The sequence below is a fragment of the Silurus aristotelis genome (genome assembly GCF_946808225.1).
Source record: "Silurus aristotelis genome assembly, chromosome: 14".
Classification (NCBI taxonomy): Eukaryota; Metazoa; Chordata; class Actinopteri; order Siluriformes; family Siluridae; genus Silurus; species Silurus aristotelis.
In genome coordinates, this window is record NC_139587.1 from 15511237 (window position 1) to 15522600 (window position 11364).

Here is an 11364-nt window from a genome sequence, read left to right on the forward strand (position 1 = left end):
TTGATCAGTGAGCCTTTGTCAGTGGAGAATTGGGATCCTTTAGTAATGTGTAAGTAAAGCTAGGTGTATTTCATTCTATGCCTGTTGCACTTTTGACTTTTTCAATGGACAGAGTGGGTGGTAGGTGTCAGAGTTAGTTACACATAGGACCCCTACAAGGTACGGTATTTCCTTACTCTTTTCTGTCTCTTTCTCTCTTTGACTCTTTTACCTTTGAACCTAAGGGATGGATCACCATGAGCCAGCCAGCAATGATAAATGGCCGCTGGTCTGCCATTGTGGCACAATATTTCAATTTCCTGCCTGAATTGTGGTGCTCCAGAGGTTGAGCAGAGTTCAGCTGCACAGTGTGGTGCCAACAGCCGCCCCCAGTGCCCGTGCCGGAGACCCACAGTTCCCAGCAAATACCACAGGCCCTCTTGGAGTCAGTGAAAACAACCCAGCTTTGTAGTGTGACACAAACGTATCTGACACTTTATGAGACCTAATACACACTAGATAGAATGTTGCCTTTTTTTTTCTGGAAAGATGATTGTGGATGAAATATTTCACATCCCTTAGCTGGCTTTAGAAATAGAAATGCATGCTGTATCTTAAACTAAATTATTGTACTTGTACAATGAGAATAAAGCAATTCTAATCTATTCTTGTCTAACGCACTTGTATGCTTCTCTATCATCAAATTAAATATGCCCAATCAAACATTTCATATTATACGTTTTATATGAAACAGGTTCATGAAAAAAATAATCCTCATTTTCAATACGTTTTTTGTAACAGATAATGTTGGGGGAAGTAATGTATTTTATGTTGTAGATGAAATGTGATAAGACAATGAACAGTCACACAATTCAGGAAGGAATAGGGCCTAGAACATGTTGCATGAGGCAAAACAGCTGAAAGAATTTTGCTAGCATGATAGATATACAGCTCAGCTTTTCAAGTTGTTTTACTTTGGAGTCTGTGTCTCCAGCATGGTGCTCTTTCCCAAAGCAACCAAAATATGTTCAGAGAGTCAGAAAAAAGGGATTAAAAAAGGAGACAAAAATACATGCAGGAATGAAGTCGTGCATCACACTGGGATGTGTGCCTTATATTTGACATTGCTATCTGGGTCAGTTATATTTATGAGTATCATGGTGTTACTCGAAAATGCGATTATGCATGTTCATTTTATGTGACAAAAACAGGCTGTTATCCAGTAAGTGTGCACATAGATGTGTATGTCTATCTGGAATTAAGTAATTATTTCTGTCTGTGGATTTTATATTTGGGGGGAGGGCAGTGTGCCTTTCAGTGGAGCACTGTGATTGCTCTGAGTGAATCTAGGGCCTGGTGGCATGCAGTGCAACCTAGTGGTGGGGAGGAGGTTCAAACACACAAGCCCTTCCTCATAGTGGACCCAAGTAGTCTCACATCATCCTGTTACGCTGGGGGCACAGTAGCACATATATTATACATTACTAAACCAAAAAATTTGGGATCAGCATTAACCTTGTCAAAGATTTATAATGGCATAAATAACCAAGAGAATCAGAAATATCTACACCAACACTTCTAGACAGAATATGTTAGTGTGCCTGGAGCACTGTATCCACTATAAAAGTACAACATACTTGTTCTGTAATGTTTAATTCAGTGGGTACTAATGTCAGAAACATAATAGGAAAATAGTTAATAAAATGATAGCCCTAAATGATGCTGGATTTTAAATAAAGACAAAAACGATCATAATATAATAACTAAAGCCGGTTCATAGCCAAATGTCATAGGATATGTTATAATGTCTGGTATTAATTTACTGCTAATTTCCTTTTTTTTCCAAATAAGATATAATACCAAATGTGTTCCCCTTCCAGTGAGTGCCAGACCCTTCAACTTGGTTTAAGGGTTCTGTCTCCATTTTTCTTTGACTTCAATTAAATGATACCAGGAAGGGACAGAAAAGTCATCTCCAGCACTAAAGGTTAAAATTCTTAACAATTACGGTTAACGCAGAGTAATTGCTAAATGTCTATACAATATTGGAGCATGACAACAACGAAAACACACATATACTGCATTAGATGTGTTGTTAAATAAATATAACCCTTTGTATTTGAAAAAGAATTACTTCAGGAGAAATGTATACTTTAAGCATCGTAGGAAGTGTGCCATAGTTCTTCAGAAGACTTTGTGTTTCTGTTTAATTTAAAAAAATCATCTGCACTCATGAGCTCCTTTATTAGGAACACTGTTAGCCCTGTTTGTTCATACATCATCGTATAAATACAGGTCAAAAGTATCAGTAAATACTTACATATAAACATCAGATCTATTTTTAAAAAAAACGTAATCTCTGTGAATTTAATCCTTCTGGTAGCTAATGGGCTGGTATGAGTATTTAAAAAAAAAAAGAATTAACCATGAGCTTTCCACACATAGTACAGCAGAAAACAAAAACATAGACAATGGGTGACATCATGTCAATACGAGAAAATGTAGCAAATTACCACTTTTTACAACCATAATAAACAGAAAAATATCCCAAAATGTGCAATAATTTAAACCTTGAAGTGCATGGGCACAACATATCACCGTTACAAATAATTATGTTAACTTTGTGGCAACATTTTGAGAACATATGGGTGACGTGTCAACAAACATTTGTCAATTTTGATGTAACCTTCATCCAGTAGCCTAAAAAATGTTGCTACCTAAACATAGTCCAATTTTAGGTAAATGTTTTTGGGTTTATGTACATTTTTAGAGACACTACAGCAGAAACACACCAAAAACTGCTGTCTTGTGCTCCTCTGTGGAAGGATGGGATGATTATATTGGGGTACAACTGAATACTATAGACCCCTCTTTCCCTGGAAAGGGGATTAATAATGAATTAGGGCATCTAAACCCCACAGTACAACCCCCTGCCAACATGCATTCCCTAAAAAATAGAGAGATTCATGCATACTAATGTATCCATTATTTATAGTGCTTGCACAGCTGGGCTGCCCAATGTTGAAGACAAGGAAGGAGCTAAAAGTGTTTTCTTCTGGATGGAAGTACCAGGATGAGAAGCAACCAGTTTTGTAACAATGCTAAATTATGAGCTATGGTGGCTGTTGTTTGGCCATATCCTGAATAAAAGAGGGTGTCCTTCTGCCAGACAGTCACGCCTAATACAAGAGGACGAGGATGCTAGTGTTGCTGGGGGAGGGGTGGATTAAACAAATAAATACATGATAAGAAATAATCATGCTGGGATAGCAAGGCTCAGTGGAGACAAAGAGACTATGGGGGAGGAGGTCAGGAGTCTAGCTAGAATCAATTCACTGCCTCGTCTACAGATTACAGTCTGCAGTGGCATGAACATTTGGTAGGAAAAGCAACCTTTTGACCTAATAGGAAGGTTTGTAATCTTTGGTTATAGCTCTTTAAGCCACCTTTACAGCAAATCAAAGAATGATTGGATGTAATTAATAGTAGATTTATGCACTCGGGGTATAAAGGAAAGAAAAAGACTATTCGAGTTAGCAGACAGCTGGAGGATGGGAGAGAGTCAAGAAGACTGGAATCAGTTCACACATCAAGCATGATAAGACGATTAGATAAGTTGTAGCCAGGAGAACATACAACGCATTGGAACTTTTTAATTGCTTAGATAGCAAAAGATGAGGGGACATCTTAAGAGACTAACAGACCACCACCAAAATCTCTCCAATCTTCACAGATACCTACAGAACTGCAGTAGGCCACAGTTGATTTGATCTCTTAGAGATCAGTATGGAAATTACTGCCCAGTCTACGGAAAATAGATTTGTGACTGGTAACATAGTGCGTACGCAAATATCCATCTCAAAAGAATTGATTTGAAACAAAGAAGTTGAGGTGTCTCAGAGCATTGGGAGTAGGGTATTCTTCCTTTAGTTTTTTCCATGTGGTTTTAGACTTATGTAGGAAACAAGCCTGAGAGTATATATTGGTCTTCTTAAAAGATTTATCTGCATAGAAATACAGTTTATTTATTAAATAAGATCCGTGTGTGTGCAGCTATCATTTAAGAGTAAAATGAATACCGATTAATAATATAGTAATCCATAAGACAAAAAGGTCCTAAATTACAGTGGGTTAATAAGGTTGTTTAGCTGAATTATAACCTGAGGCGAGACCTCCCATGAAAGACTGTACATTGTGCAAACACTGCAACCTTTATTCTACTGCGCAGACAAGGACTACTTAAACCTTTTATACTGAGTTTTGCCACACAGGAAAAATCCATAAACTTTGGAATTATAACAAAATAACCCATTGAGGTTTTGACAGATTGGATTTTCCACTGTTCAAAGTCAAAATTGCCTCCACAACATCCTCGCTTCTCCATTTTTATGGCAAATACAACAGCATCCTAATTATGTGTGTGGCCACGATGGTAAGAGTCATCTCGTTAACTTGTACATGCTGAGAGCTTGTATAAATGTGCTACAGATGCACTTTGGGATCTTTGCTTCCTGCTTTGTTTGCCACACCTGGATCTCAAATCAAAATCAAAACAGGTTATCTAATCATTTATACATGTATTTATTATCCATGACGTTCTGCTCAAAATCTGTTTGGAATCTGATTATTGGATCCAGTTGTATTAAGCAAATAATCGCAGACAAAGCAGAATGTAAAGATCCCAAAATGCATTGGTAACAGTTTTATACTCTAAGACATAAACATCACGAGCTGTGAAATTTACTTTTAGAATAAACCTGAAATTACAAAGATTGTATATCCCAATGTATTTACTTTCAAAGACATGGCATGTAAAACAAGGTCTGGGTGTTGTAATTCATTGCTTAACCCTAAGGTCAGGGATGTTGTCCAATGTCTGCAATGGGTAGATCAGAGCTAAGTCCTGCGCTAAGTCGGCAGCTTCAGAATGACAGAGAAACCGTGTCTGAAGCTTGCCCCAGGGTGTCCGAACAGAAGGCTTTGAGTGTCCTAAAGACTCAGAACCACCAACCTGTTCCTCAAGAGGCTTTCATTAGATTTCAAAGGCTTCCTGGTTTTAGATTACTGTGCAAACACATGTCTAACTGTGTCCACTAGTCACTGAGTGCTGTGAAGATTGGACTGATCATCACTGAACATTCTTGTCCTTAACTTTACTGTGAATTCAGGAGGAACCCATTCATACTGCATTTTAAAAAGAACAAATATCCATACAAAAACTCAGGTGTGATTTTCATTTTGTAACCTTTGGTCATGATGAAACCTTGACATTTGCCTTGGTTTAAAGGCCAAACAGGGAAGCTAGCAAGCATTTAAGATCCCCCATATAGGCAGTCGCCAGCCTGCATGACCCATTCAGCTCATATTTGACATGTTGTCAATCTTCGGCCAAGACTTGCAGGAATCAAAATACCGAGCACACTTCATCAAGCAAAGATCTGTCTTTGAGAGATATACAACCTATGTTAATGTAATAGGCAGGCACAGGGTGATAGGGCCCTGAAAGATGCCCCATTTATCTTATTATGCCTTTCACCCATTGTCTCAGAAAAGTCCTTATGCTACTTTTAGTCTGTCCTTTAAGAGAACATTAGGGGGAAAAAAGTGGCCCACAACTTTCGTGGAATGGTTCACATTCATTATGAGAGTCCCTTAGCATAAGAATGGCTCCTGCCTGCATGCATAATTCTGCTGAGTAATTGTGATGGCCTTTTCTACTGGCTGCTGACAAAAAAGCACCAGCACGGGGGCTATTGTCATGGGTGCATCCATCTGCATCCATGCCATTAAAGGATATTTGCACTTCCTCAGGGCCACTGGACCCGGGTGGGTTTTTGACATGTAGCAGAAGGCTGTGGACTTTGGCCACCAGCTCTTGAGGTGCAGATTAGGGCAGCATAAAGGGCCATTCTCCTGTCAAGTATCAGATGGACAAAAACAAGAGGCTAACTGACTGAAAGTTGAGGTTTAAAGGGGAAACTGTTGAAACTTTTTGAGAAGGATGCTATATGCAGAACTGATAAAATATATGTTGGGGTCTGCTTCATCAATGCAATGGTTTTGGCGGTTGAATGAGCATGAGACACAAACACCCACAGACAGACTGACAGATGGAAGAAGCTGGCTGCATTCTGGAGATTTGTGTACTTACTGGAGTCTAAATACCTCAATGTGAAGACAGTACAAGGATGTATAATCAAGAGTGTTGGATGTTGCAATGGGTACTTATACAGGAATGAATGTTAAATTTTACATATTGTTAAAATCTTACATCTATTGCAAGCCCAAAACCAGTTGCAGACAGTGCAAAAAAATGTGTAATGTGCAAGTTGAGTCGTATTTCTTAGTTTAGATAAGAAAATGCTGAGCAGGCCAAGTCCTGCCTTTATGAACAATTGTGAGATTTATACCCTCAACACCAGACAGATGACAATTACACCACAGTCAATGCCAATTAAAGCCATGCTTACATTAAGCACACTGACAGATTTTGTAACATATACTGTACAAACCTGCACCACCTGTCAATCCACACTTACGAGTAACATAGGCTTGTTACTACACTTTCCACTGATGGAATGCTGAAGGATAGGTACAAAAATGATTGAATTACAGGGTTATGGAAAAGTCATTGTGTGTGTGCAGGCAGCACTACCACTGGGCAGGGAGTACCTGTGGGCTGGCTCCTACTGGGGCTCATTTGGATCTGACAGCTCCCAATGTGTTCATTAGGGCTCTGATTGGGCCCTGCTCCTGTGGGGAGTGCCTGCCAGCCCCATACTGAATAGTCGTGATTGTGCTCAGCATAAATCGCCATCTGTTTCAGCAGGAGAGAGAGAGAGGCAGAGAGAGAGAGAAAGAGAGAGAGAGAGAACGGGCAGAAAGCCACTCAATTTTTAATCCATCTACATTTTGTGGGTTTAAGTCAAACTAAAAAAATGAATAAAATCTGTCTCGTAGGAGGTAATACTAATATATTAAACTGCAGTAAAATTCATGTGGTTTTTCATCACAACTGTGTGCAAGGAGAAAATTTAACACTACATTTTTAATATACTTGCAGCGCATAGGCTATAAGTACTATTGTAAAAAAAAAAAAAAAAAAAAAAAAAAAAAGGGTGCTACTAAAAGGCACTTTTACCACAAAAGATATCTCCATGCATGTGATCTCACACAATTTTACACTATTTCCATTCAAACATGAATAAATGTGTACATTGTATCTTTTCATTAACTATAATATAAAATTAAAAATATAATTCTGTACATAGCAGTCCACTGAAAATCTGGGCATTTATTTAAACTTACTTAAATGTATTTGAAACTTTCAATAAATAAAAGTTTTAAGAAAATAATAAAATAATAAGAAATATATTTCATATCTGGAATATTTAATATTAAAAATCCTTTGTGTTAATTGCTTTGTAGAGAAAGGCAGTATTTTGTATTGAAGCATGTTTTTAGAAGACACTTCAATGGATTTGAGCTTTAATGGATCATAAAGCACAATCTTATGGAGTCTATTCAAGCCACACAAAAGTTCACAAGTTTGTCCATACTCAATACTAAGAAACTCTGATATCAATTTAAATATTTCACAGATTTTCCTTTTTAATTTAAGTTGTTGTCAGTAATATCAATTGTGTAGAAAATTGTATTAAATAAAAAACTATGGAAAAAATAGAAGCATTTTCACCAGATATACACATATTCTAATGTTGTGGTGCTTTCCAGCATAAAATCAAACTTACACTTATGCAAAATCATGCAGACCTGATTATCTCTCTTTTATTCTCTCACTCACAAAAAAAAAAGTGGAAAGAAAAAACAAAGGTGCCGTTTTGCGGCTTGGGTTTTTGAAGCATCTTTATCGGGTCTGGCAACAGCATTCTGTGTGTGCTAGCCTTGCTTTTCTTTTTCTTTGTGCCAGCCAAGGTGTGACCAACGCATAGGGTATTTGTACGGGGTAGAAGATGACACATTGCATTTGGTCTTCTGTCTAAATGGAGAAGGGGGGTGGGGGATTGTAAGTAGGGGAGAAAGGAAGTATAAAAAAAAAGGCGCTGTGCACAGGGCCCAGGTGCTCTACAGCTCAGCTATACAAAGGCTTATGAAGCATTACTCCATGGAGAGTCATGTCAAATGTAATTGCAGGGTTTGCAAAGATAGTGAATCACATGCAATGTGTTGACCCCGCCCTATGATGCCATGAAAGAGGCCATCACTAAATGGCTTCAGTGCCAAAGAAATAAAAAAAAGTTTGCTTGTTATTTGATTATCCATAATCAGGGGTGTAAATAAGCTGTCTTCTGGGACACCATTACAAATCCTCCCACTTGCTGACTCCAAAAGGCAATTTCACACATTGACCTTGATATTGCAGATGAATGGAGAACTACACTACAATTCAAGGGGAATGGTTGCATTCCACTGAATATCAAGCATATCAATATTCTTCAACTATTTGCATGTTCATCCATTCTGTTTACTCCTCTAAGTTCTAACTAAACTATTAATAGCCAATAATGTAGATTTGGCATTGATAAGCTGCCTCTTTGCTCAGCAAGGAAATGTATAGGCAACGCTATTAGAAATAAGCTTTATTCATCTTGATGTTTCCCATAGTGAGCCCCTGCTGTGATATAAGCACATGTGCTGTGGAAGTCTGAATATGTTTCTGGGCACCAACAGTTTCAAACGTGGCAGGTACTCAGCAAGCCCTGCACCTTTGTGTGACCGACTAGCATTTAATTGGAGGTGACCAACAAATGGGTGATAAGACCGAGGGAGCTCCAAATGTTCACAGATGGAGTTCTCTGGGGATCTAGGTGTTCCTGTGCTGTTGGCAGCCAAAGTTCCATGCTCTCCCACATTGGAAAGTCTTGGAACAGCTCCATCCGGCTCACCACGGGTGGGCCTAGAGACACTGAGGGCATCTTAGGCAGCTGGCACCAGTTCTGATCAACAGTGAGGAGTATGTTCACACTCGGATGCTAAGCAGGAAACTCTTGAACTACGCTCCAATTAGACCTCTAACTCCAGACCTCTCTCTTACAGCACTGGTGGTACTGTTAACAGTAAAGTGAGCCATGAGTTGACCATGTTATTCCTTGGCAAATGTGGTGCATTAATCAGTAACTGGATGTGAATGGTTGTGATTAAGATCTTTTGGCACAAAGTGTTATTGGTAGTAGTTATTTTATTAGAAATGGTAGAATTATGTTAAATTCATGTTTTTGTTGTTGAGTGATTACATTTTTGCTAGAGGAACCATTCCAGGCTACAATTTTTAACATATTTTTAGAGGTTACCCCTCAGTAGCTGAAGTGATTTGGTAGCATGTGCCTTGCAAGGTTATACAAGGATAACTTACTCTATCTAGTGAAATGATTAAAGTGGATATGAAAGATACCACATAAATTCAAGCAGTTTTAAATGTTATTTGGCAGGGTGGGACAGACCCAAAATCTCCTTTGTATTTCAATTACAAAGAAGCCCATGAAATAGAATAATTCATCCTCCTGCAGCAAATGGAGCCAACATCACATTGAAGCCTCAGCAGGTCAAGAGATAGGAAGGAAAAAAAACAAGCCACAAACATTCTCAAATTCAGTAAAATTGCGGACAGTGCAGTAAGCAAGAAAATGAACTAGAGAGATGATTTCATATTTCATCTGCACAATCTGGGGTCTGACATGTAGATTAGAAAATGTGATTTATTATTTCTCATTTAGGAAGACTTCTTTAGGTAGGAACAGCTGGCCATGGCATGCCCAAATCAGTAGGAGGGGTTTGCTAATGTAGCTAAAAAATTATTTATTGATGAGTGTTTCAGCTACTTTTGCCGAATATGCATCATGGAAACATGTTCTCATCTCTTGGGGGAAATGGACATGATCTTCCAACAGCCAGGGAGATCTGTAGGGCAGGCAAAACTTACAGTATGCCCAGAAAATGAACCCCCTACTGTGTGTCTAGTAGGGGTCCCTAATGGCTCTCTCTAGTTCCATGTGGAAGGCTAGAAATCAGTCAGATCGTATAGCTCATAATATAGCTCAAAACCTCATTGGGTTACTAACCTTTTCCTCTCTGAAGCAAGTCAAACACACAACCACATTTCTACTCAAGTTGTACAAGATTCCACCACATGAGAGACAGTTAGACACAACTGAGTTGCCCTGCATTTATGGTAATGCATACAAGCTCTTTAATATGTTCACACTTCACACCAGACATGTGCAAAATGAACTCACACAAAACAAACCAGTCTGTTGCATGCAAAGCTGTACTGTATCTTTTTGGACAAAGGCTAGAAAGAAAAAATCATACCCAGCGTAAGAGTATTAAATAAGACCCACGGCAGTGCTGTGCTGCCAGTGACACTGAAGTTTAGTTAGAGGCATTATCATTTCGAAATGAAGCAATTAAATTTCAATCCATGATATGCCTATGATCATGTAATTGCTGCTATTCATACGTTCAAAAACAATCACACTTTTGATCCACAGGTCCTCTGTAGTCTTTCATTGCAAGGTTACGGGAATATTACTGTGCTAACTTGGCATACTTTTCATTGAAACTGAGATCTTGAACTAAAGTCAAATTGAAATGCATAAACAGGCGAACATTAAGACATTTTTAGCACAAGAATAAAGCTGATGAACATATGCATACATAACATGTTGAGGCTTAGGCCTCCTGCTGGTAGCAGGCACGACAAAGGCCCTCTAACAGGAATACCTCTGGGATCACTAATGATTAATTAGCTTGTGTCATTAAGTGAAGTAAATGTCATGGTAGCTTCCTAGGGAAGCGGCCACACCATGTGTGTGCTAAAGCGCCCCAAGGGACTATGGGCACTGTAGCCGGGTGAACACTGACATCTAGTGGCTGTAGTTTGAAGTCATTCTTAATGCAGTCAGAAGAGTAGTTAGAAATTGAAGTTTAATTAAGACCGCATATGATCTACATCTTTCATTCATTTATCGTCAATAATTGCTTAAAAAAAAGTCAGAGTCAAGAAAATTCAAGGAATTCCATGTTTTGAGGAGTTTGGAGGAAACAGGAAAACCCAGAGTAAACCCACACTAACACAGGGATGAATGAAAATAAAGCAACAGACAGCAACACGAGCTACCCTCTGTTCCAGCTATTTAAACACAATCGACTTTTGTTTTCTGTGGGTGAAGAAATATTAAATTCATTGCTGAGAATGGTCCTTTCTTAATATGGTTTCAACAGACCACAATGTGGTTTCATGGTCATAGGTCCTCAAAAATGGCTATATACAAAACAACAAGCAAAAGAAATCACCATGAGTTGACAAGCATCATATTAAATACAGGTCAACAAAATACTGGAAATGTCCTTACCCAGGTGGAGAAA

The 11364-nt window shown here is 38.6% G+C and overlaps 1 long non-coding RNA gene across 1 annotated transcript in view; it reads right to left on the minus strand.

Annotated features, from left to right (window-relative positions):
• LOC310736754 overlaps positions 1-7018 on the minus strand; it is a 72821-nt gene extending 65803 nt beyond the window's left edge. Inside the window, exon 1 of the long non-coding RNA XR_014536649.1 lies at positions 6652-7018. This is a non-coding gene — a long non-coding RNA (uncharacterized lncRNA). The remainder of the gene's footprint in view (positions 1-6651) is intronic.
• Positions 7019-11364: the final 4346 nt, after the last annotated feature.